General features: G+C 41.9%; 1 long non-coding RNA gene across 2 annotated transcripts; it reads right to left on the bottom strand.

Moving 5' to 3' along the window:
• Positions 1-1676: 1676 nt before the first annotated feature.
• LOC109443590 (uncharacterized) lies at positions 1677-27059 on the bottom strand. Of its 2 annotated transcripts, XR_002136718.2 has the most exons (4): positions 26844-27059; positions 20057-20153; positions 5652-5857; positions 1677-1885 (listed from the first exon to the last, which is right to left on the bottom strand). It is a non-coding gene; the product is annotated as an uncharacterized LOC109443590 (long non-coding RNA). The 2 variants fall into 2 exon arrangements; XR_012489721.1 differs by lacking the exon at positions 1677-1885 and having other exon boundaries at positions 5199-5857.
• Between the last annotated feature and the right edge of the window lie 65 nt (positions 27060-27124).

Below are 27124 nucleotides of genomic sequence, written 5' to 3'. Positions count from 1 at the left end.
CAGTGCTGTGTCTGCCTGGCTCAGGGCAGCAGCCTAGAACTTCACAATAAGCCTGGCACTCAGCACGTACTCGACAATTAGGGGAGAGTTCGGTGCATTCTCTCCACTCCCTGCATCCCCCCTTGCACCCCATCCTCCAGCCACTGCACAATGTTCGGTGCCTTAAATGAAGCATGGGATCCCTCATCTCCAGGTCTCTGCACATGCTGTTCCCTCTACAGGGATGCTCGTCCCTCCTGCCCCCTATTTACTCAACTAAATCCTGTATATTCATCGGGAACTAAGGTTACCAGGTTTAGGAAACGAAAAGACAGGATGCTCAGTTAAATTTGAATTTCAGATAAACAATGAATAATTTTTTAATTGTAAGTATGTCACAAATATTGCACTAAATAAAAGCATCCTGTATTTTATCTGGCAACTCTCGCAGGAACCAGCACCAGTTCCCCCTCCTCTAGGAGATCTCCCTGGCCTCTATTGCCCCCCCCCCCATAAGGTCTGTTCACCCCTCAGCCCCAGGCTCCCAAACCACTCTCCTGCTCGCCCCAGCTCAGCAGGAACGCTCACTGTGTTCTGAAATTGTCTGTTACCAACTAGAATGTGGCCTCCTTGACAGAGAAGACTGGCTCAAGTCTTCATGCAGAGTATCTCTTTTCACCTGGAACAATCCTGGCCACAGGAAATGCTTAGTAAGGTTCCTGAGTGGAGAAATGAAAGAGCACTGAAGACGGAATAAAAACAGTAAACAAGATGAAAAAAGGAACTGGCAAATGAAACACAGCCCACAAAACGGGCTGAATCTCTTGGCTGATTATGCACAGTGAGGAGCTCCCTTTCCCATCCCGCCTCCCTGTCCTGTCTGGCTTCTGTCACTGAGCCCCCCACCAGGTCCCCCCAGTCTCAGGGAGTCTTATGATTGGTAGAGCAAGATTGAAAAAAGGAAAAAACAGTCCCTTTAGGGGTTTTTCCAAAACAGCCTCTTGAATATTAAAATAGGAGGCCCTATGGGGAGCAGGGTGGGAGGGCAGGCAGGCCTCAGCCATAGACTGGAAAGAGGCTGTGAGGATCCCTTAGGAAGAGAGGGGCCCCCAAAAGTTGGGGGCTGCTGCTCCACTGCCCAGAGAGCTATCAAAGTTTAAGCAGGTCACCTGGGGGCTGAACCTGCACTCAGCCCACCTGCAGCCATCTAATTACCTCCCAAGTTGGGGATGGTCCCTAGGGATTCCAGGAGGCAAGAGACCCTAAAGCAGCTGATTGCATGGATTATCTGGACCCAAGATAATTCCTTCCAACTACTCCTCTGAGTATTCTGAACACTGGAGGAACTGGCCAGGGGAAAAACTCGCTCCACTCTGCCCATCTTGGTGGTGGGTTCTGTCCCTTCTCTACTTGTGCGCTTCTCCCTTCCTGCCTCAATCCCCTTTGGTCCTAGTCCACTGGTTTCACTAGCAGAGGTTCTCTTAAGGCTGGTAAAAGGCGTTCCTTAGCCTTTTACTCAATGGCTGCCCTGACTGGGAAATGCATTTCTAACCAGTCTCCCCTCTCCTGGGGCAGTCGCCCCTCATCCCCTCCGGGGCTGGCCCCAGTCCCTCTGCACATTTACCCCCCCCCCGCCCCCCCCCCCGCACAACTGACCCTTGCAGCAGCAGTTTCCAGTACCTCCCCCACTTCCAGCCATGGAGACGCTTTGGTATGTTTGACACGAGTATTTTTCCTTTTTACAAGGTATCTAATTACCTATTATTTCTGATCTTCTCTTTCTTCAGCTTCCAGAACTCTGCTGGGAGCTACAGAACCAGTGGGGGAGAACCTGGTTCCCACCAGAGCTGAGAAAGAGGCCCTGTGGTCATCCTTGCATGTCACCATCCCCTTCACCATTGTGACTCTGTAATTAGAGAGAATGGATCTGACCTTAGACCAGAGATCGGCAACTCTGGCTTCTGTCTTTAGTCCCCAGAGGGTCTCAGTGTGCCACATCTGAGAAGCCCCGGGCCTCAAGAATCCTTATATGTCAAGAAGGAATAAAAAAAGCTGCCTGGCCATAGCACGGCCAGCTGGCATGCAGAAGGCAAGACAACTCCAGATTCTGCGTTCTCATCCTTCCTGACAGCTCAGTGCTGTAAATGCTTGTCAATAACACATTTTAGTCCTTGGTTGTCCTTACGCCCCATTCCTAATCCAAACCACTTTCTCCGCATGTGTTTGCTAGTTGAGCAAGAGCCAAATTCACTTTCAAAGACAGCACACCGCCTGCCTCTTCTGTCCTGTCCCCCTCAGGTGGGTCTCCGGGGTCCTATGACCTCTCCTTCCTAACATATCCAAGGTCTCTCTTTCTACATGTCTTCCTGCCTGGATGTCCACCTTCTCCCTCAACCTAGTGAGGGACCACCTATGCAATGCCCCTTCCCCCACCCAAATGCATCACTTGGTCAAGGTCTCTGTCTGAAATATGGTTGTATTACCTTTAGTGAGCCCCTATGTTTTACACGGGCGCAAATAACATTTGTAAAGCTGCCATAGTATAGGATCTGTTAAGGTTCCAGGGGCTTCTGAAATAAAAGATATGATTAAAGGCAGGAATTCTATTTTAAACCTATTATAATGTCCCTTGGGTTTTGTGATGATGGTGGGGGTTCAACTTCTCAGTGGCTAACAGTGGATCCATTGTTATCCCGGCAAAATAACGAGAGCATCATGTAGAGAAGTAACTATAGTAACCTCATGAAGAGCCATGTTTCAGGATTCAGAATCTGTTACACATGTCACTTATTTCCTGTTACTGATGTCAGGTCCCAAAACACAGCAAAGCACACTGGGTTGGATTCCAGTTTGCTGTCTGGCTCTGTCCCTCACCAGCAATGGGGGCTTGGACCCACTCAGGAGCCCTCAGCCTCAGTTTCCTCAACTGCAAAATGGAATAAAACAATACCATGGTAAGGTTGTTGTGACAATGAAATGAGGCAATTAAAGTATTAAAAACTTGGGGTGGCCGGATGGCTCAGTTGATTAGAGCACGAGCTCTTAACAACAAGGTTGCTGGTTCGATTCCCACATCGACCTCCACAACTAGATTGAAAACAACGGCTTGAGCTTGGAGCTCAGCCGCTGGTAGGCAGCCAGTTGGCTCAGTGGTTGGAGCGTGGTGATCATAACACCAAGGTCGCCAGCTCGATTCCAACATGGGCCAGTGAGTGGCGCTCTCCACAACTAGATTGAAAAAAACAATGACTTGACTTCCTGGAAAAACACACTATTCCCCAATATTCCCCAATTACATAAAAACGTATGAAAAACTCTGATAATACAGTGCCTGCCATGAAGTCGGCACACAATAAATTGGTAGCGCCTGTTATAATAACTAATTGCTGTACTGCTGATTTGAAAGATAAATATAGAATTGAAACTGGTGGGCAGCAGGAGAACCCGGCTGAGAGAGGGAACTTTTTGAGACTGATGATTTGATTGTTCCACCAAGGCCTCTTAAAACATCCATTTATTTTAGTTGCAAGTTGAATATTGTCCACGTTGATAATTGCTATGAATAATTAAGGAACAATGGCGTCCACTGACATTCTGATAGCACTTGCGTGATTAGCTAAATATAGCTTCTTATAACCCTTTCAGTATTGACACACAAAACCCAAACCCCTAACACTGTGAAACTAAGTTGGTAGGGTAATATAGTTACACAAAATAATAAACAAGAAAGTAATAATTTTTTATTACTTGGGTCCCCATCTTGGCTGATTTTATTTTATTTTTTTTAGTATATTTTCTTGCTGGGGTATAACGTTCATAGAGAAATGTGCACAAAGCGTAAATGAACAGCTTGATGCATTTTCACAAAGTGAACACAACCTTGTAACCAACACTCACATCAAGAAACAGAACATCTCCTGGACTGCAGAAGCCCCTTCTTTTCCCCTCCTGGCTGATGGTTTCTATTTTCGTTTCTTCTCCTCCTCCTCCTCTTTCTTCTCTGAGATATAACTTACAAACCATAAAATGCATCCATATTAAATGTGAAATTTGATGAATTTTCCTGAAGTCATTCAGTTATGCAATCATCACTACCATCCAGTTTTAGAATATTTCCATCACTCCAAAAAGTTCCCTAGTGTCTGTTCAACACCAATCCCCACTTCCATCCCCAGCCCCAGGGAACCACTGACCTGCTTTCTGTCTCCAGAGTTTTGTCTTTACTAAAATGTTCATATAAGTAAAAGCACACGAGAATGAACATACAATAGTACTCTTTTATGTTGTGATTGGTTTTTTAAATCATAAAATATGTAAAAATGAATATGGCCACATTAGAGTGTCCCAAGTGTGGTACATAAAATAACTTTAGATGGCTGGTAGACAAATATTTAATACCTTATTTTTTGTGTTTGTTCTAAGATACGTGGAAATAATTAGCACATCAAGCCACAGATGATATTATCTGATGCCACAGATAACATTGCTTAGATCAAGAATAGGTTTTGAAACTAATCAATTTAAGAAGTATGCTAGGGCCAGCCCGGTGGCTCAGGCGGTTAGAGCTCCATGCTCCTAACTCCGAAGGCTGCCGGTTCGATTCCCACATGGGCCAGTGGCCACTGGGCTCTCAACCACAAGGTTGCCAGCTGAGATTCCTCAAGTCACGCAAAGGATGGTGGGCAGCGCCCCCTGCAACTAAGATTGAACACGGCACCTTGAGCTGAGCTGCCTCCCGGATGGCTCAGTTGGTTGGAGTGCATCCTCTCAACCACAAGGTTGCCAGTTGAATTCCTCGACTCCCGCAAGGGATGGTGGTCTGTGCCCCCTGCAACTAGAAATGGCAACTAGACCTGGAGCTGAGCTGCACCCTCCACAACTAAGACTGAAAGGACAACAACTTGAAGCTGAACGGCACCCTCCACAACTAAGATTGAAAGGACAACAACTTGACTTGGAAAAAAAGGCCTGGAAGTACACACTGTTCCCCAATAAAGTCCTGTTCCCCTTCCCCAATAAAAATCTAAAAAAAAAAAAAGAAGTATGCTAGTACAACATAGATAGTGCACAGATGATACAAAAATTATAAGGGTGTGTGCAAATGAGTGAAGCCAGTAAAATAGTGGTGTAGATTAAGATAAATTATTTCTGTGAGCCCTGAAATTCTCTGCATATCATTAAGTATGTAGCCTTTCAAAAATACTATTCAGAATTTCAAGGCCATTCAGGTATTTTATTGACCACGTCAACAATTTTTTACAGAGGACCTTCTATGTGCTAGATGCATGTTCATCTAAAGAGTCTAGTCAAACTGCTTTTTGTATTTACTTCATAAATATTTTCTGAAGGAATTGGATGATTTGAGCGCAGTGACACACAAGAGCATGTGGTTATTTGTGTGCTTGCACGTTGCCACAAAGGTTCTGGGCAGACAAGAAGAACCAGAATTCAGGGAAGAGAGAGAAAGTGTGTTTGGATGATGAGGAATTTGGCTCAAGGGAGGGTGGAATTTAGACAGGCAGAGAAGAAGGGAGGATGGTTCTAGCAAAAGCAGAACAGAAAATAGCATATTCCAGGGTCAAAGAGCTGACCCTACTGACTAGTACAGGGTTGAGAAAGGTGAAGAGCTGGTGACAGGACTAGAAGGGCTGATCTGAATGACGACCACTCACAAACTATGAGCTTGGGTCCAACCAGAGGTAGAGTCAGAATATTTAGGCTGCTTCACTCCTGTAGTATAGAGGATGCATGGATGGATGGACGGACAGACGGATGGATGGATGGATGGATGATGGAGGGCAGGAAGGAAAGGTTGCTCAGATGGGTGGTCATCTGTTGTATGTCCACACAACTCACGTCCATCGCTGTCATGTAAGACCTAAAATGAAAGTTCAGTATTAGGTGCTGCCTTGACATCTGAGAAAACTGGGAGGTCCTCAAATGGCCTGACCATCAGTCCTCCTCCCCATTATGTTCCTGTGAATACGGTCCCCTAAACAAACAACTTTCTCGTCGCAGGGACCAGGCACAGTTCCTGCTTATTCCTCTGAAGTGGACTTCAGTTCCTGCCAGATTGTTGGGAATTATCCCAACAAGCCAATCACCATCCTCCTGCAGGCCCTAAAGGGCACCTCACTCTTTTGATACTATAAACACTCTGTTCCCAAGTGCAGCTCCCGCATGGCTCTGCGTGGTTCGTGGTATCCTCCTCCCCAGGCTGAGTACAGGTGACTAATAAACTACCGCTGTTGATCTGTCCAGTGTCAAGTGTCCTTTGGTCATCTCCATAATTCAAGGGTGGGAATCTGCCCCTCACTAACAGGGTGGAGAGAAGGTAATCACAACAATCCTCCCTGTTTTTCCTTGCTAATGGATCCTGGATTAATTCAAGGACCCATCCTCCCCCACGTGACTTAGGAAGTAGTCACCACATCCCCAGCTCAGAGATAAATTCTAACTGGTTTAATTCCATCTTAGTCATCCCTAGACTCCAGCATGTGACTCAGCTCTGCCCATTGAAATGTGAGGATATATCTGATAGGAGGTTTCTGGGAAAGCTTTCCTGGCTCCTACGAGGACACTGGAACAAAAGGCCCCTGTCCTACCTCTGGGTATTGCTGGGTCTGGACATGATGCCCTGATCTGCTCCTCTAGTTAACCTGTGACCGTGAGTAGATACCGAGAGAAAGAGCTGGAAGACCTGGGTCTTCACCACCACCAGAGAACCACTGAAAAACCCTCATACCTCTGAATACTGCGTTTTCTTATTTATGCCAGTTTGGGTCAGCATTTTCTCTTCCTTGCAATTGAAAATATGCTACAGTGTCTTTAAGCTGTATTGGGAAAAACAAATTCTTAAATCCATCCAAAGGATGGTATCCTTTCCTTAAAGAGTTTTCAGAAGGGCCTTAAGTTTAAAGTTCAAACTAATAGAACACTCCAATGAGATTAGTTTAATTACCAGAGATAGGAAATAAATACTGAGTGCCTACTATGTACAGTATCCCTGAGGTAGGTTTTATTATCGCTCCCGCTTTATGGACGTTTGTAGAGATTCAGAAAAGTATGTGACCAGCCCAAGTCACACAAACAGCAAATGTCAAAGCCAGGATTTAAAAGCCAGGTGTCTTGCCAAAATCCTGCAGGACTTCCCATCCTAATTGTGTCTGGCTGGAAGCTAGGAAGCCAAACAGAAGAAAGAGTTGAAGGAGTTTTAGTAGGCATTTTTTAAACAGAACTAGAAGGGTTTTTCCTTATTTTTTAGAAAAGACAAAGCCACCAGCAACCTCTCACTTTTCCTGCCACATTTGAACCAGACACAAAAGTATGTGGAAATGCAAAATTGCTTGTGAGATGTACAATCAAGCAGTCAACAAATATTTATTGAGCTCGTAATATGGGCCTGGCAGCGGGAATAACTGCTGGGTGCTGTTTTATAGTCCCACTGAGAGAAAGGCCAGATTGTAGTACAAACTCCATAAAAAGAGAATTTTTAAACACCACTCTAAGCTTACAGGTCTGGCTTTTTTTTTTTTAAGCATCTAAAATGCAGTTGAACACTGCTTATAAATAAGGATTTGGACTCTAGTGTCAGGAAGGCTGAGATTCAAATCCCAGCTCTCCCTCTACTTGCTGTGTGACCTTGAGCAAGTTTTCAATCCCACTGAGCCTGTTTTCTGATCTGTAAAATGGAAACAATAATATTATTTAGTTCAAAAGGCAATTGTGCTGATGAAATCAGATAATGCCAGGTTTATATTGTATTCAACAGATATTAGAGAATATTACTTGTTATCATTTTATTATTCCTTTTGAAAAAGTAGATGCCTCTACTCTCCCATGCAGAGATACGGAGCTGGAGCAAAAGGGAAGGCTGGTTGCCGGCCCAGATTATGCCGGAGGTTGTAAATTCACCCTGTTGGTTCTTCCTATAGTTTCCTTTCCTCCTTCCTCCCATTCTAGAAGGGAGCTGATTTGGGAATACTGCCTAGAGTCTGGAACCCTGTGGAAGGTGGTGCAACCAGGCACTGGGACAACCTCAGAAGGATCCCCAGTGCCCCATATGGCAGGCATGAAGCAGAGGACCCTAGAGCCACGGGAGCCACATGGGGGGGGGGGCAACAGATCCCTCCGCGACGGTGTGACTGATGATCCAGCGCCAGAGTCATCCCTCCCCACCCTGGCCTCGCTCAAAACCCCAGACCAGTGTAAAACGCAATGTGTGGCTGAGGAGCAGGTGGGGAGCGTGTGCCCAGGAAAGACTGCAGTTAGAGGGTGTACACCAGCCCTGCACTCAGAGTGGACTTCTAGGAATGAAGCTTCTTTCTGGTCCACCTGAGTCATGGACTGAGATTCATACCAGCTATGGCAAGAAGAATTCAAAGTTGCTTGTTCCTCCAGGAGACTGGGGTGGATACAAGGTTCACAGATTCTATAGCAAAGAATAGAAAAGAAGGTAAACGTGTGGTCGCCACTCCAGGCCCGTCACCTGGAAAAGAGCACGCTGGTCGCAATCGTCCAGAGGCCTTTGGCCTGGGCTTGGGCGCAAACAAGGAAGCAAAGGAGGGAGAGGAAGAACATAAACAGGCTGGCAGAAAACTGCCGCCTTTCACAGCCTTCCACACCCAATTCTTAGTAAATCCAGAGATTTGGATATGTAGCTAGGGATTAGCAATTAAAACTGTTATGTTGCAACACCTTTCCCGTTGAAATTGGTTAAGGCATATGGTTTGTGAATTGGTGGATGTGACAACACAGCCTTCTGTGCAAACATCTGACTCTCTCTGCCCTTTCAGGTGGGGAGAGGCCAGTTCAGGTTTCACTATTGGCCCCCAGGGCCCCTGCCCCCACCCCCCACCCCGGCTGTGAATGTCAGCTCTTTTTCAGAAGCAAATTGAACTACCAAATCTCTTTAATTTCGAAACTACTATTTTCCAAATAAATATGCTGGGTTTTATGTACAATCAATCAATCAATCAGCGCTGACAGCCTAAACCCAAGTTTATGAAGCTTCAGGCCACAGCAGAGGGCCTCCGCTCCAGGGCTACACCCTGAATGGTGAGCAGCTCTGACTCAAATGAACCAGAGCTTGGATTTCACTGTTTTCATCACCTTAACATTTACATTCTGAGAGCCTGGGGAAATGGAGCTCTGAGACACAGAACATTAACCTTTGCTATAGCAAAAGTCTTGGCTGTCTTCAAGAGCCTAAAAAAAACATGGTACTCCTCTCCATTCCATCCTGGAGTCACTTGAAAAGGTCAAAATTTGGGAGGAGCTCTGACAGCAGTGAAATCTCAGGAAATCTTAGAGCTTACAGGGACTGCAGCCACCATCTAAATCTGCTCTGTCATTTTATGCATAAGTAAACTCAGGCGCAGGAGAAAGAAGGGAAGTTGTGCAAAGTCACATTGCTGGATGGTCGATCAACTGTGACTGGAGTCCATGCTGCCTGACTGTCTATTCACTCACTATAATGAACTGTTCTTGGTGACCATTTAGAGGCCTCTGTGGTTGTATGGGTCATAGTGGGGAACAGGGCCCCAACTTCTCGTATGGAAGTGAGAGAGGCCCCAAATCCCTATCCCTACTTCCTGGAAGCAGGGCTATGACCTAAGCTAAGCCAACAGGACATTTCCATCCAGCCTCACTGTAATATCCAACCTGCCCATCACCTCCATGTTGGTTTTGCCTTAAGAACAGACTATTCCGACCAGAGCCACATATCCTAATGATACATTTACCTGGTGACCAGTTCACTCAGTGACCAATTTGCATAATGAATAGTTTGCCTGAAATTCACACCTCTTTTGAGTTTTTTGCATTCATTCGACTGCCCTATTCTTTTTTTTTCCATTTTTACAGATTTAAAAAATTATTTTCCTCTGCAGATTTTTCCCCCCTGCCAAATTTTGTATTTCTGATTAAGTATTTATGAAATGTATCACTTTTTATAAACAATGAAATTGTTCTTTATTGTTGTGGGTACCTTTTGATAATATATGAACTTTCAAACACACTGTAAGGGACCTTTTTGCAAGTTCGTATGAAGACTATTTCTTCAAAGTTGTATGTTTACAGCAAGAGACACTTACTGAATTTGATATTCAAGATGTTAAACTCAGAATAATCCTAAGTTTTAAGCACAAAATGGAGTGATCTTGGTCAGCAATTGATCTGACTTTAGCAGTAGGATGAGACCAACACAGCTGACAATTAATGGTAATTAATGTCTGATTACAATGAATAAGAATATACTAGACCAAATGTGTAATACTGGGTTCATCATCCATTCAAGTCCATAAGCAAGTACTGAGTTTGACTATACTAATAAAATAACTAATGCTTCTCAGAGGCCCACTGCATGCCAAGGCCAGGCTGAACTCTGTACTTAAGTTTTCTCTTTCAGTTGCACTCCCTGAGGGCAGGGCCTCCTCTTCGCTCACTGCTGTATCCTCAGCTGGCCCATAACTATCTGCAGAATAACTGGATGGTCCTGTTTGCTGGGACTGTTATTATCTATCACCTCAAGTGTACAGGTGAGGAAATTCAGGTCAAGAGTTGTCACTTGTCCAAGGACACCAGGTAGGGCAGCACGACCATGACCATGGAGTCTGCACTCCTAACACAGGGGAGTGTGACCTCATCCCTGTACCCTAACGACTAAAACTGGATGTGCGTTGGGAGGAGACGAAGGAATGGACAGACATATTCAACACAGTTTTAATGCTGCTTAGTTCTGGGGGCGGGTGTGTAGGTACAGAGGTCGCTGGGAAGGGATGGCTCTGAAACGACTCTCTAAGGTCTCTAAATGACTATTATTGGGGGTAGAACATTCCAGGATGAGCCCAAGCTTCATGGGGAGCCTTGGGACAGAATACAATCAGGAGTCAGAGGGCCGGGGTATACCTGAGAGGCCTGTGCAATGTGTTGTAGCTTTCCAACAAAAGATTAGCAAGATGGTGAGAGAAGAAGCATTCTGAAAGCCTAAGACATAAATATGGGACTAAGCAAAGAGATTATTCTTGACCTCTCTATTTTTCTTCATCTCATGTATATTACATTTATTTTCTCTAGAAATTAAAAGTGTCTCAAATGCTCATGTGCGTTTGGCCTAGTGCCATTGTGCTAACAGTAGTCAATAACATTTTGTATAAAAATAAAACTGCGGTTGGGAATGTAAAATGGTACAGCATTCTGGAAAAGACTTTGGCAAGTTCTTTAAAAACTAAGTATACACTTATCCTACAACCCAGCAATCACAGTCCTGGGCATTTATCCTAGAGAAATGAAAACTTATGTCCACACAAAGACATGAGCGTTCATAGCAGCCTTACTTGTAATAGCCCCAAACTGGAAACAACCAAAGTATCCTACAATAGGTAAATGATTAAACAAACTGTGGTACATGCATACATATCATGGAATACTATCCAACAATAAAAAGGAACAACTGATACAGGCAACAACTTGGATGGATCTCAAAGACATTATGCTAAGTGGAAAAAACCAATCTCATGTTGTATGATTCCATTTATATAGTATTCTCAAAATCACAAAATTATAGAGCTGAAGAGCTGATTAGTGGTTGCCAGGGGTAGGAATAGTGGGAGGAAAGGTAGGTGTGACTAGAATAGGGCAGCACAAAGGAGATTTCCGTTGGTGACGGAACAGTCCTCTATCTTGACTGCAGTGCTGGTTATGCAGTTCTGTACAGGTGATAAAACAGCAAACACATCCATTGTACCAATGTCAATTTCCTAGTTTTGATATTACAGTTCCCTGAGCTGTAACTAGTAAGGAAAACTGGATGAAGGATACAAGGGACCTCTCTGTACTATCTTGGCAACTTCCCGTGAATATATAAGTATTTAAAAATAGCAAGTTAGAAAAAAATTTAAAAATTGGGGTTGAAAGTATCACCTGATTTCTCAAATTTCCTTTCATAACCATTCTGCAGAAATTCTAGTAAGGTGAAAAGATGGATATGCTTTTCATATACAGAAAGTTTATTCCTTTTATAGCTTCTTAACATTCCATTTCATGGCTGTACATATACTTTTTAATCCAGACCCTTACCGATGAATATTTAGGTTATTTCTGTTTTTTTGCTATTGCAAAGTGTTATTATTTAGTTACATGAATAATCTTACACATAAATCATTTTACCCATTGCATTTAGGATTATGAAGTACAAATTCCTTGAAGTAGCAAAACTGGTTTTCTTAAGAACTATACTATAATCTATATTTATGCTTTTATATATTTTTATATATTAAGCAATATATAAATTTTCTGAAAAACTTATTTCTGAAAATAGATATTTACACACACATTCTTTTTTTTTTTTAAAGATTTTATTGGGGAAGGGGAACAGAACTTTATTGGGGAACAGTGTCACTTCCAGGACTTTTCTCCAAGTCAAGTTGTTGTCCTTTCAATCTTAGTTGTGGAGGGTTCTGTTCAGCTTCAAGTTGTTGTTCTTTCAGTCTTAGTTGTGGAGGTCGCAGCTCAGCTCCAGGTCTAGTTGCCGTTGCTAGTTGCAGGGGGCACAGCCCACCATCCCTTGCGGGAGTCGAGGAATTGAACTGGCAACCTTGTGGTTGAGAGCCCGCGCTCCAACCAACAACTGAGCGATCCGGAAGGCAGCTCAGCTCAAGGTGCCGTGTTCAATCTTAGTTGCAGGAGGCAGAGCCCACCATCCCTTGCAGGACTCGAGGAATTGAACTGGCAACCTTGTGGTTGAGAGCCCACTGGCCCGTGTGGGAATCGAACCGGCAGCCTTAGGAGTTAGGAGCACAGAGCTCTAACCACCTGAGCCACCGGGCCGGCCCTACACACACATTCTTAATGCCAAAAACTTTACTGTACTTCAAGTTACTGTACACATTCAATGTTAATAAAATATTTCTATTTGATTAATTTAAACTAGTCATTTATTTATTGGTGTTAGTTTAACATTTTTGTTATACATTTACTATTATAATACAGCTCATTTTTACACAGATCCAGAGATAATGTGGTAAAATTTTGTCTCTCTAAAGATAACAACTACACATAGAATAAGCTTGGTATTAATTCAGAAACATCTTCCAGCCCCAGTGTTATAAATGGGCTCTAATATATTAAACAAAATGAATTTTCTCCAGTAAAAAAAATTTTGGGGGGGCTGACCCGGTGGCTCAGGCAGTTAGAGCTCTATGCTCCTAACTCCAAAGGCTGCCGGTTCGATTCCCACATGGGCCAGTGTGCTCTCAACCACAAGGTTGCCAGCTGAATTCCTTGAGTCCTGCAAGGGATGGTGGGCTGCGCCCCCTGCAACTAGCAACCACAAATGGACCTGAATCTGAGCTGCGCCCTCCACAACTAAGACTGAAAGGACAACAACTTGATTTGAAAAAAAGTCCTGGAAGTATACACTGTTCCCCAATAAAGTCCTGTCCCCCCCCCCAATTTTTTTGTTGTTGTTAAATCTAGTCAAGTAATCAGCATCAAAATGTTTGGGATGCTATGAAGCATCTCTTATGCCCGGAAATGAGTTTTAGCCATCCTCTGAAAGTTCACGGTACAGCGTGTGGGTGAAGATTTCTGGGCAACCTTTCCCTCTTTCAGCCTTTGCTGGTGCGAAGCCAAAATGTAAGCTTTGAGTCTGAGTTTTGCAACCCACAAAAAACATGGTTAAGGCCAAAGAACAGAAGTATTTATACTTTTGGAGGCCTCGGGGTTTTTTTATGAATCACGTGGTGCCGGCCCCAACAGTGGGTTCTGCGCCTTCTGCTGTTTGCTGCAGACAGTCAAGTGGGGCGAGCGCCCTCTAGGGGTGAGCTTCGGGAACAAAACCGACAGGGCATCTGGGACAGGGTCAGTGGGGATTCACCTGAATGGCCTTTCCTAAACAGCTAGGCTTCTAAAGCTTCCAGAAACTAAATTCTATCAGTGCGGTACGAGAAATAAAGTGATGGACGAGTGTTAGTGCATGCGAGAGCATGCATGCATACATGCTTATAAAATCGGAGTATCTATGGAAGAAGCAGGAAATGAATAACCGTGCTCACCTCCTAGAAGGGGAATGTCATAAGGGAGATGGGGATAGAAGGGAGACTCACTTAATACCCCCCAAATTTATTATGAAAAGCTTTCAAACATACAGGAAAGTTGGATGAATAGTGCAATGAATTCCCACCTACTCACCACTTAGATTCCACTGAGCTTGTCATTTGCCATATTTCCATTTTTCACCTCTGTTAATTTGCCTGGTTATTTGGTTAGAAACGCACATTTCACAGTAAAATCTTTATACCCTTTGAATTTTGTATTGTGTATATATCATCTACCCAAATAAATTTATTAGTAATAATAATCACCTTTGAGAGGAATTGTGAGGGAGGATCAAATTAAATGAAAAGACGTAGGTAAAATACCTGGCACAGTGCCAAGCACGGAGAGCACCTACTCAGTAAATGCTAACTCTGGTTATTCTCAGATTTCCCTTCACGTGCTCTTTAGTTCCACAGTCAACTCATCGCCTTTGATTTCACCCTGAGGAGGCGGCACAGACGAGACAGGGCTGTCGCTGGAGCCGAGGACTGGGCTCCAAAAAGCTCAGTGACTCAGAGGCAGCCAGGTAGGTACCAAGGGGTCCACAGACAGGCCTGGCGTCTGGGCCTTTTCCCAATCCAGCCCTCTTCCGTTTTCCCACAGCACTCTCATGTTCTCCAAGGCTCCTCCTCCTGGCAGGCCCAGAGCAGGAGCCATAATCACACCCTGCAGGTAAGTGGCAGGGCCTCCAGAGCACCCTGTGAGAAGCAGACCAATGAGCAGTGAAGAGGCCCTGGGCAGCCTGGCACTTAACCCTTCCGGGCTGCTCCGAGAAAATTGCTTCATGTCTCCAAATACCCACCTTTTCCCACAGACTATCTTGTAATAAGTTTCACTATTTTCTGATATCAGAATTATAAATATAAAATATAATTCAGTATGTGGTAAAAAACAAATAGAGATACCAACTAGGTCTCTAAACACTTATATAATATATGTAATTCATAATGTATATGTGATATAATATACACATATTAATATAATATATGCAGATGTTAACATGTAATATATGTGTTACCAGACAACATAAATGTAAAATATTATTCAGTATGTGGTAAAAACCAAGTAGTTAGAGATAGTATGCTAACTATGTCTCTTTTTCTCTCTATGCATACAAATGTATATATAATATATATACTACATGTTATATACATTATATGTGCATATTATATTACATATATGATATGATAAAGATTTTTAATTAATTTATTTAGAAACCTAGTTAGAATCTCTATTTGGTTTTTACCACATACTGAATTATATTTGGCCAGACAAACCCTTTTCCTAGCCAAGGGCCATAAGTCTCCATCTCTCACTTTTCTAGATAAACTAGCTGAGTCACCACCTACTCTGTTAACCACCATCAATGCTCCTCTGGAGTCTCAGGCCTTCCTGCCAACTGTCTGTGAATCCAGAGACTGACTCCAGTCCTGTGGAGAGAGAATTGGAGAACTCGGCTGCCCCTCAAGGGCCTTGTTTTTCAGCTGTCTGGTCTCTGTTGCTGACCCACTGGACACCAGTGAGAGCAGGTTCCTTAAAGCCATATGTGCTGCTCCACTTCCTGGAGGCTGCTCCCTCGAACTTGACCCTGCTCATGTGCAACTGTTCCTGGAGGAGAAGAGGCCCTTTCCACAGGATGTCAGTGAACCTGGACACGTTTGGTCTGGGCGTCAGTTCATAGCCAGTCACTATAGAAGTGCCCGCAACAAAGACCAGGGAAAACCTAATAATAACAATGGTTGGCATTTACTGAGCATTTACTGTGCAGCATGCACTGCACAAGATGCTTTAAATACATTACTGCATTTAATTTATCACCTCAATCCCTTTACAAGGTAGGCATTGCTCCTTGGCTTGAGCCTTGCCCTTCTGGTGAATTCTTCTTGGAAGACCTTAATTTATTTAAAAAAAAAATTAATTAACATTTATATGACACTATGTGGCAGACACTTTCCTAAGCAGCTTTACAAACATTAACTCATTTAACCCTTATAACAGTTCTATGAAGTAGGCACTGCTATTACCTTGATTGCAATAGACTAAATGTTTTGTGCCTCTAAAATCCATATGGTGAAAGCTAATCCCTAATCTGATGGTATTTGGAGGTGGGGCCTTTGGGAGGTGATTAGTATTCTTACAAAAGAAACCCCAGACTCTTCCCGTAAGTGGCCTGAGGTGACCTCTGAAAATGGTTCACCATTCACTTGCCCCCGAGAACCCCACAAAATCATGTACATCATGAGATTCAAGTCTACGTGTTCATTTTAAGAACACTCGTGAAACTGCCTAGGCCATCAAGGGTATGCATATCCAAAAAACCACCAAGCATCTAAAGGATGTCACATCACAGAAGCAATGTGTGCTGTTCCGTTATCACAGTGGTGGAGTTGGGAGGTGTGCTCAGGCCAAACAATGGGGCTGGACACAGGGTCAGTGGCCCAAAAAGAGTGCAGAATTTTTGCTGCACATGCTTAAAAAGCAGAAAGTGCTGCTGAACCTAAGGGTTCAGGTGCAGACTCTCTGGTCATGGAGCACAGCCAGGTGAACAAAGCTCCCGAGATGCAGCGCGGAGCGTACAGAGCTCACCTTGCAGATTAACCCGTACGTGAGCCCCCTGCCACCCTGAAGTAGATGATTCTCCCTGAGAAAGAGCAGGTTGCTCCCAAACCATAAGAGGAGGTTGCAGAAGAAAACGACATCCCAGAAGGAACTGAAGACACAAAAACTTATGGCCTAAGAGTAAATTCAGCATCAAATAAATGCTAATAAAAGTAAAAAGAGAGACCCCAGAGGTCTTCCTCACCCTTTCTACATTAGCTCTCACCAGATACTAAATCTTCTGGCACCTAGATCTTGGACTTTCCAGACTCCAGAACTTTAAGAAATAAATTTCTGTTATTTATAAGCAACCCAGTCTATGGTATTTTGTGATAGCAGCCCAAACAGACAAAGACACCGATTTAACAGACTAGAGAGCTGAGATGTAAACACCACTAGTAATGAGCTCAAAGTCGTCCAGCCAGTAAGTGCAAAGTTGGGATGCCTGTTCCTGCCAGTGGAGCTGTAATACAGATCTCAAAAGAGAAACATGTGCACAGGAACTATATTGGCAAGGGTATGGTGAGTTAGGCACTTTCAGACATTGCATGTGGGAAGGTAAATTTGGAAATCAATGTGACAATACTGAACACAATTTAAAATGCACATAGTTGCTTTGATTTAAAAAATCTCCCTCTAGAAATTATTTCGATGCATTTTCATGCCTGTGCAAAGACATATGGACAAGGCATTCCATTGTATTATGTTTGTAATAATAAAGACTAGAAGCCTAGGGCATAATGTAATAGGGTGTCAGTTACATAAAGTATGATACAGCCACACTCTGAAATACTATACAGCTGTGAAGACAAATGAGGGAAATCTACTTACACTGATATGCAAAGTCCTACAAGATGTATTTCTAATGAAGAAACAAAGCATGGGGCATTGTGTGTGTCTTAAAAGCTAACATTTAAGCTGAAGTATGGGGTTCTGATTTCAGTGAAAATAGAATAAACATTCTCCAGCCTACCTATCACGCTGACTGCAATTATAAATACTTTCAGAATGCTAGCTAAGGATGCTGAAAAGCAAATGGTAGCAGGTGAATTTGTGAGAGACCAGAATCCGAAGGGCTGCCAAACTCAACGGGAGTTCACAATTCTTTTCCTTCAGTATTGCCCAGCCTGGCCTCAAAGACAGCTACTCAAAACCCAGAAATGTTCATCTGGTCCAGAGAGAAAGAGCTCCAGAGAAGCCCTCTCTTTCTGATCTGAGGAGTGTGTGTGTGGGGCTGTACTCCATTTAGGTTTTTATTTTTATTTTTCCTGTTCTCCCCTGCCCCAGCCTGTAGGCAATACCTTGCTGTTGGGGGCAACAGCTAGCAGTGCTAGGGCAGACACTTACAACTCAGGCAGAGGAAATTTGTCTCTAACCAGAGGAGCTATGGTTCCGAGAACATGGAGAGAATCCCATTGCTTTGTTTCTCTCCCTGTCCTCCCTTGGTCCCAGAGGCAGACACAGTAGTGGAAAGTGCACAACAGAGCAGGGAAATTGAAGTGCCCCCTCAAATCCGTATGTTGAAGTCCTAACCCTCAGTACCTCAGAATATGACTACATTTGTAGTCAGGGCCTTATAAGAGGTAATTAAGGTCAAATGAGATCGTTAGGGTGGGCCCTAATCCAATATGACTGGTGTCCTTATAAGAAGAGGGGATAGGACACAGACATGTGCATGCACAGAAGACTGTGGAATGACAGAGCAAGAAGGCAAGGAGAGAAGCCTCAGGAGAAAGCAACCCTGCAGGCACCTGGATCTTGGACTTCCAGCCTCCAGAAATGAGAAAAAATGAGTTTCTGTTGTTTAAGCTACCCAGTGTGTGGTATTTTGTTATGGTGGCCGTAGCAAACTAATATACCTATCTTTCTGGCTGGAGGACTGGGAAGGGAGGCTCGAGTGCATCAGAAAGTATTGGGGGACATCAAGAGAGACATCGCAGAAAGCTGTGTATAAACTCCCAGGCTCACCCCAGAGCTTACCCTCCAGATCAGACCCTAAAGAGCACATCAAAGGCTTAGCCAAATGAGCTACAGGGTAGCACACGGCCCAGGTCCCCGACTGACCACTGCAGGGCACACATATGGAACTGCAAATGCTTTCAAAACTGAGGTTGGATGTTTCACTTTAGGAAACTTAATTTTAAGGAAAACAGCTGTTTCAATAACTGAAGTTAAAGTTTCTCCTGGATCCCAGAATTCAGACCATATTTATAAATGTATAATTCAGCTATTTCTCGGTTTAAATGGGCTTGGGCTAGTCTGGGAAATGTTACCATTTTTACTATTTTCTACTGAGAAAATATTTTCCAATTTATGTATCAAACAACTTAATGAACTTTTGAAATACAACACGATTTTACATTGGAGTTATTTGTGCAATGATTTCTTTACAATTGTATATAAAATTTTTTTACTGTAAAATTGAGTTAATGTATAAAATACTACTTTATGCCATAATAATATATATTAGTACTTAAAAAAAAAACAAGAAAAAAAAAACTGAGCTGAGTTTGGAATCACAGCCCACAGCAGGCAGGTTGAAACTTGCAACCTGAACCTAACCTTCTGGATTACCTGTGAAAATTTTAAATATCAGCATTCTCTAGTCAGACTGACAAAGAAATAGAAAGAAAAGACATAGGTTACTAATTTCAGGAATGGAAAAGGGGCTACCACTATATACCTTACAGTCTTTAAACATGAATCTTATGAACAATTCAACACATAAAAATTTGGCAACTTAGATGAAATGGACCTATTTCTTGAAAAATACCAACCACAATTTGCCCAAGAATAAATAGATAACCTGCATAATCCTATATTTATTAAAGAAACAAAATTTGTATTTAAAAACTCCCTGAAAAAGAAATCTCCAGATGGTTACAGTTACAAATTCTACCAAACATTTAAGGAGGAAATAAAACCAATTCTACACAATCTCTCTTAGAAAACAGGAGAGGAAGGAATACTTCCCAACTCATTTTGAGGCCAACATTACCCTGATATCCAAACCAGACAAGATAATAAAAGAAAACTGTAGACGAATTATCTTTCATGAACACAGACATAAATCTCAACAATATATTATCAAGTCAATTCCAGCAATATATATGTGTATGTGTGTGTATATCTATATAGCTCACTATAACCAAGTAGGGTATATACTAGGAATGCAATGTCAGTTCAATATATGACAATCAATCAACGCAATCCACAATGTTAAGAAACTAAGGAAGAAAAATCAAATGATCAAATAAATTGATATAGAAGAAGCATTTGACAAAATTTGTGATAAAAAGACTCAGCAAACTAGGAACAGAGGGAACTTCCTTAGCGTGAAGAAAGACATCTACAAAAAAATTAAAAGAAACATGACACTTACGTACTGATGAAAGACTGAATGCTTTTTCTCTCTAACATGGGGAACAAGGCAAGGATGTTCATTCTCACCACTCCTTTTCAATATTGGTACTAGAGGGCTAGAAAAAGAAAGACAGACATATTAGACAAGAAGTAAAATTGTCTCTTTCACAAACAATGTAATTATCTATGTAGACAATCCCATGGAGTCTATAAAAAAGCTTCTAGAAATAGGTTTTAGGACATAATGTCAACACCTGAAATTCAATTGTAGTTCTATATATACTAGCAGTAAACATTTGAAAACTGAAATTAAAAATATAACACTTACAATAGCCCAAAAAGGGTATAAATACTTAGGTATAAATCTAATAAAATATGTGCAATATTTCTTTGCTGAAACTACAAAATGCCAATGAAAGAAATCAAAGAGGACTGAAGTAAATGGAGAGATGTGCTGTGTTTATGGATTGGAAGACTCGATATAGCTAGGACAGCAGTTCTTCCCCAAATGTTCTACATATTCAACATGATTCCAATCAAAATTCTATGGAGATTTTTTAAAAAGATGTAGATAAGCTTAATGTAAAACAATTTTGAAAAAGAAGAGTAATGTCAGAGGACTCACACTACTTGGTTTTAAAAACTACAATATAGTGCTAGATGGGAGAGGAGTTGGGGGCTGGGGGAGAAGGTGAACGGATTAAGATGTACACATTGGTAGTCACCATTCATGGGGATATGAAATGCAGTATGGGGAACATAATCAATTATGTAAAGACTACATATGTAGGGTGTCTGATGGGTACTGGACTTATGGGGGAAAATCACTTCATAAGTTATATAAGTGCCTAACCACTGCCCTGTACACCTGAAACTAATATAAAATAATACTGAATATCAAATATATATATATATATATATATATATATATATATATATATATATGCTCACAGGATGTAAAGTACAACATAGGGAATATAGTCAATGGTATAATAGCTACGATGTCTGACAATTAAGTTTGCAAACTTGTTTCAACAATGTTGCTAACCTTTTTTGATATCAGAGGGATTATTCATTATGAATTTACACCAACTGGACAGTTAACCAAAAGTTAGACGACCTGAACTTTTCACTAACAATTCATGGCTCTGGCATCACGACAATGCACCAGCTCACACAGCACTGTCTGTGAGGGAGTTTTTAGCCAGTAAACAAATAACTGTATTGGAACATCCTCCCTACTCACCTGATCTGGCCCCCAATGACTTCTTTCTTTACCCGAAGATAAAGGAAATATTGAAACGAAGACATTTTGATGACATTCAGGACATCAAGTGTAATACGACGACAGTTCTGATGGCCATTCCAGAAAAAGAGTTCCAAAATTGCTTTGAAGGGTGGACTAGGCACTGGCATTGGTGCAGAGCTTCCCAAGGGGAGTACTTTGAAGGTGACCATAATGATATTCAGCAATGAGGTATGTAGCACTTTTTCTAGGATGAGTTCACAAACCTAATTATCAGACTTTCATATGTATGATGTCAGAGGGGTAGTAGACTTGGGGGATTATCACTCTGTGAGGGTCGTAAATGTCTAATCATTGTGTTGTTTTGTATAACTGAAACTAATATAAATAAATAACCCCCCCTAAATACAACAAAAACTACTATACATCTACACTAATTAAGAGTACAATATTGAAGAAGGGATAAACACACAGATCCATGAAACAGAATAGAGTCCACAAACAGACCCACTGAAAACAGACAACTGACTTTTGCATAAAGATGCAAAGGCAATTCAATGGAGAAAAGATGGTCTTTTCACCAAATGATATTGAAACAATTGAACATCCATATGCAAAATAACCCTGGACCTAAACCTCACCTCTTATACAAAAATTAACTCAAAAATGACCATAGAGCTAAATCAGGGGTGTCAAAACTTTTTTCAACGTTTTTTACCAAGGGCCATATGCGGTAAAATACACAAACAGCTGGGCCACTCACTCGAGGTGAAGTACGTATTGCCTCACCTGGTTTATTTAAGTAAACTAAATATATTTTTGGAATTTGCTGCGGGCCAATTAACAATGGATTGCGGGCCAAGGACTGCAGTTGGCCCACAGGCTGCAGTTTTGACACCCCTGATCTAAATGTAAAACTATAAAACTTTAGAAGAAAACATCAAAGAAAAACTTTGCAACCTGGTATTAGCCAGAGTTTTAGGTATGACACCAAAACGTGATCTATAAAAGAAAAATACAACAACTTGAATTTCATCAAAATTTAAACCTTTTTCACTGCAAAAGATACTGTTAAGAGAATGGAAAGATATGCCACAGATGGGAAGAAAATATTTGCAAATCACATATTCAACATAGGACTATCTAGAATATAAAGATAACTCAACTTTAAGAAAACAAACAACACAACAAAAAAAATGAGCAAAAGGTTTAAACAAACATTTCATCAAAGATGACCTGTGAATAGCTAATAAGCACATGAAGAAATGCTCAACATCACTGGCCATTAGAGAAATGCAAATCCAAACCATGATGAGATATCCCTATCCACCTATTAGAAAGGCAAAAAACAAGAACAAATAAATGACAACACCAAATGTTGGGGAGGATGTGGAGCAACTGGAACTCTCATCCATTGTTGGCACAAACACAAAATGGTACAGCCACTCCAGAAAACAGTTTGGCAGTTTCTTAAAAGTTAAATATTTAGGGTGGCTGGATGGCTCAGTTGGTTAGAGAGCAAGCTCTCAACAACACGGTTGCTGGTTCAATTCCCATATGGGATGGTGGGCTGTGCCCCCTGCAACTAAGATTGAAAACGGCGACTGGACTTGGAGCTGAACTGCGCCCTCCACAACTAGACTGAAGGACAACGACTTGAAGCTGATGGGCCCTGGAGAAACACACTGTTCCCCAATAGTCCCCAATAAAATCTTAAAAAAAAAAAAGTTAAATATACACTTATCATATGACCCACCAATTCCAATCCCACACCATAGAGAAATGAAAACATATTTTCACACAAAACTCTGTACAAAAATTTTTATATCAGCTCTATTCATCATTGCCAAAAAACTGGAAACAGCTCAAATGTCCTTCAGCAGGTAAATGGATAAACAAACTGGGACATTCATACAACAGAATACTACCCAGCACTAAAAACAAATAAACTCGCGATATACATGACAAGTTGGATGAATCCCAAAGGCCTTTTGAATGAAAGAAGGCAATCTCAAAAAGTTATATACTGCATGATTTCATTTATTTGACATTCTGGAAAAGGCAATAATATGGCAACAGAAACACAGATAAGTGGTTGTCAGAGATTAGGAGTGGAGAGTGTAGCTTTACAAGGAGAGTAGGAGGGAGTTTTGGGGGTCATAGAAACATCATGTATACTGATTATGGTTATCATTACCCAAACCTATACCAGCTTCAAAACTCACAGAGCTCTGTGTATATGTGCATGCACAATTTTACTATGCTCATTTGAAAAAATATTCTTAAAAAGCTAAGATTCAGGTAAAGAAATAGAAATACAGACATATACTCGTATGCTTATACACAAATAGTCCTTCCCTGTAAATACGCAGAAGTGAGTCATAGTGGTTGCTATGGCAGAGGGAAGAAGCAGGGTAACTGAGGTTCAGGAGTGGGAAGGGTGATTACACCTCTCTGTACTACTTGATTTTTTCCCCCCTACAATAAGATGAATCTCCTATTCAAAAATATATTTTAAATTAAAAATGAAATATAAAACATTAGTGCATATGAATATATTGGAAAGAAATATGCAAAAATTATAAGAGATATTTTGCTCATAAGTGGGATATAGAATTTTCTTTTGAGAAAATGAAGAAGTTCTGGAGGTTGAACAACAATGTGAATATACAATTAATGAGATTGAACTGTATACTTAAAAATGGTCAAAATGGTAAATTTTACATTATGCATATTTTACCACAATAAAAAATCAATCTAATCAAAATATTAGTAAAAGACTTGAACAGACACCTCACCAAAGATGGATGGCAAGTAAGCCCATGAAAAGATGTTCACTATCTAACTGACCACTAGAGAAATCCAAATTAGAGGCATGAGGGATACTACTGCACATCTATTAGAATGGGTAAAATAAAAAATATTAATGTCAGGTGCTGGCAAAGATCCACAGCAAGTGGCTGTTTCAAACATTGCTGGAGGTAATGTAAAATAGTATGATCACTCTGGAAAAGTTTGGCAATTTCTTAAAAGTTAAACATACACATACCACACAATCATACTGCTGGGTATTTACCTGAGGAAATGACAGGTTATGTTCAAACAAAAACTTGTGAACCAAAGTTCATAGCAGCTTTCTTGGTAATAGCTAAAACTGGCTAAAACCCAAATGTCCTTCAATGGATGAATGGCTCAACTGATACAGTCATACAACTATTCAGCAACAAAAAGGAATGAAATGTTGATGCAACCATTTGAATGGATCTCAAGGGCATTAGACTGAGTGACACTAGCCAATCTCAAAGAGTTACATATTGTATCCATTCTTGAAATAACAAATCATAGTGATTGGGAACAGATTAGCAATTGCCAGGAGTTAGGGATGGGGGAGGGTGTGATATGAGGTAACATGAGGGAGTTGCTCAGTGGTGATGGAACAATTCTATGAACATATGAAACTGGTGAAAGCTGAATAAAGTCCCTTTCTACCTGAGATAATAGTATTGTACAAATGTCAATTTGTGGGTTTTGATAATGTGCTATGGTTACAAAGATGTTATCATTGGGCAAAGTTGGGTGAACTTTTTGTACTATTTTTGCAACTTCTTGTGAGTCTTAGCCTTTCAGAAGAAAAAAAAATGTAAGAAAAAATGGAGTAAACTATTAATACTTAACAATATTGATGAATCTCAAAGACATTTTGCTGAGCTAAAGTCAGAAGCAAAAGAGTACACATCCTATAGCTCCCTTTAAGTTCTAAAACAGACAAACTAAAATATGATGAGGAAAATCTGTGATTGCCTATGGGGTGATGTGTGGGGAGGAGACATGAGGGAACTTTCTGGGGTGGTGAAATGTGCATTTTACTATGTTTAAGTTACATCTAAAAAGTTGGGGTGAGGGGAAGCCATCTTTAAAAAGCCTTGCTTGCAGTGACACACAAAAAAGTTGGTCAAGCCCATAGAGATTGCAAATTTTGGATAAACAACTTTCTGACAAGCTGAAGTGACCTGTGGACAAATGCTCCTGTAACTTTGGAAATATTTAATTCTGAGAAAGAAGTGGCCTAGTTGGCCAATTTACACTTTCCAATCCCTGTCTGTAAAATCTACAGCATGTGAATGTAAAGATTATGGATTTAAAGACTGTTTTGTAAAGATTACGGATTTAAAATTCAGCACTTTTATCTTTTGTGTCTTTTATGCTTAAACAGAAAATGGTGCCTAGCTTTTCCAAACCGGCTGTTTATAGAGTTTGAAAGGAAGGCACATGTACCGATGAATGTACCTAGGGTGTCTGAAATGACCAGTCATTATTTCAAAAGAAAATTCTCCGCTCAGTCCTGTGGAGTCGCATTGCCTTCCTGACTCAGCAGGCCAGATGAGCTGAAGAGATTCAATGTTCCTGGCTCGTTGGGATCTCTATGTAAATATAGCCCAAGAATACAATCCTTTGTCTAGATTACAGTCCAAATTCTGGCTTTTCTTTTGGGTCATTGTTCCTTCACCTGAGGTCTCCTTTTGCTTTGTAATTCTAATCCTGAAATCTTTCAGTGCTGGACAGTGGAAGAACAGAGACGTTTTCATTCTAAGCAGAACCCAGAAATCCCTGAGGGCTAACATTGAAATTCAAGGGTTTCTCGGGTATGCTATGGCTGTCTGGGAAGTGCTGGGGTTTCCTGCCAAAACCTAAATGATGGTGCCTAAATGGGGACTAAATGATGGTGCCAAGTGAGGGAGACTTGGAAGGTCTGGACTCCACACCTTAGGGAATGCCTCTTCATTTTACAGATGATGAAGCGGAGGCCCAGAGATAAAGGCCATCTCTATGCAGCTGTCCCCAAATTTTGTATCTCTAGCCCTGCCAAGCCTCTAGCTACAGGCTCATGTATCCAACCTGGGTATGACCAGGTCATCCAAATTCAGTGCGTTCTTCCCACCTGCTCCCAGGCTCCTCCCCTCCACCCATCCATTCAACCCCCTTCCACAAGCCTTCCCCTTCCCTCACAGCAATCCTGTTGATTCTAGTCCCAAATCTGTCCCTTCTCTTCATCCCTGGGGACTCCCTGGGGTCTTCCTGCTTCTGCCCTAGTCCCCCACCTCTCATTCTCACTCAGCAACCAGATAGATTCCTGTGATCTAGTCACTCCCCTGCTGCACGGTCTTCCAGGAGCCCTAGATGAAACCCAGACTCTGAGGTAGCAGACCAGCAGGCTGCACCCCAAAGAAAGGTTTTGTTTGGAACGTCTAGGGATTGAGTGTGGACTAAGGGTCCCCAGTGGTTCCCATCTGACTCCCAAGGGTCAAACTGAGATGAATGAGAGGAAGCTTCCAGAGGCTGCCCTAGACAGGTCTTTGGCCCTTACTATAAGGCCCTCTCTAAATGCAGGTTGTTGTAACCTTCTCACCGTCGGCACTCCCAACTTCTGTTTTAGGAAGCAGCAAAACAAGGCTACCATTTAGAGTCAGACAGTGTTCAATTCAAATCCCAGCTCATTTAACCATCTCTGCTTCAGTTTACCCATCTGTGAAATGGAGAGAATTAGCTATAAAGCACTTACCACAGCACACTGGAAGCTTAATGCATGAATAAAAGCTCTTATTCGCATTCTAAGGAACCAACAGACAGTGCTGCCCAGGGAAGACTAGATTCGCTCATAAGGTGGTAAGTTCCCCGTCACTAGAGTGTGTGCAAGTGTTACTTGGTGCCCAAAGGATTTCAGTGCTTGTAGAAAGCGGGCCTAAGTCTTAAGGTCCCTTCGGCCTCGAGTTATGCCCTCAGAGTCTGACTTTTGGTCCCTGCGCTTCAAGCAACACCAACCAGGGATGTCCCCGGCGTGCA

This window comes from Rhinolophus sinicus, linkage group LG10, assembly GCF_036562045.2.
Source record: "Rhinolophus sinicus isolate RSC01 linkage group LG10, ASM3656204v1, whole genome shotgun sequence".
NCBI classification, from domain to species: Eukaryota; Metazoa; Chordata; class Mammalia; order Chiroptera; family Rhinolophidae; genus Rhinolophus; species Rhinolophus sinicus.
The sequence above is the reverse complement of the archived record's forward strand: the minus strand, read 5'-3'. Positions and strand labels throughout refer to the sequence as shown.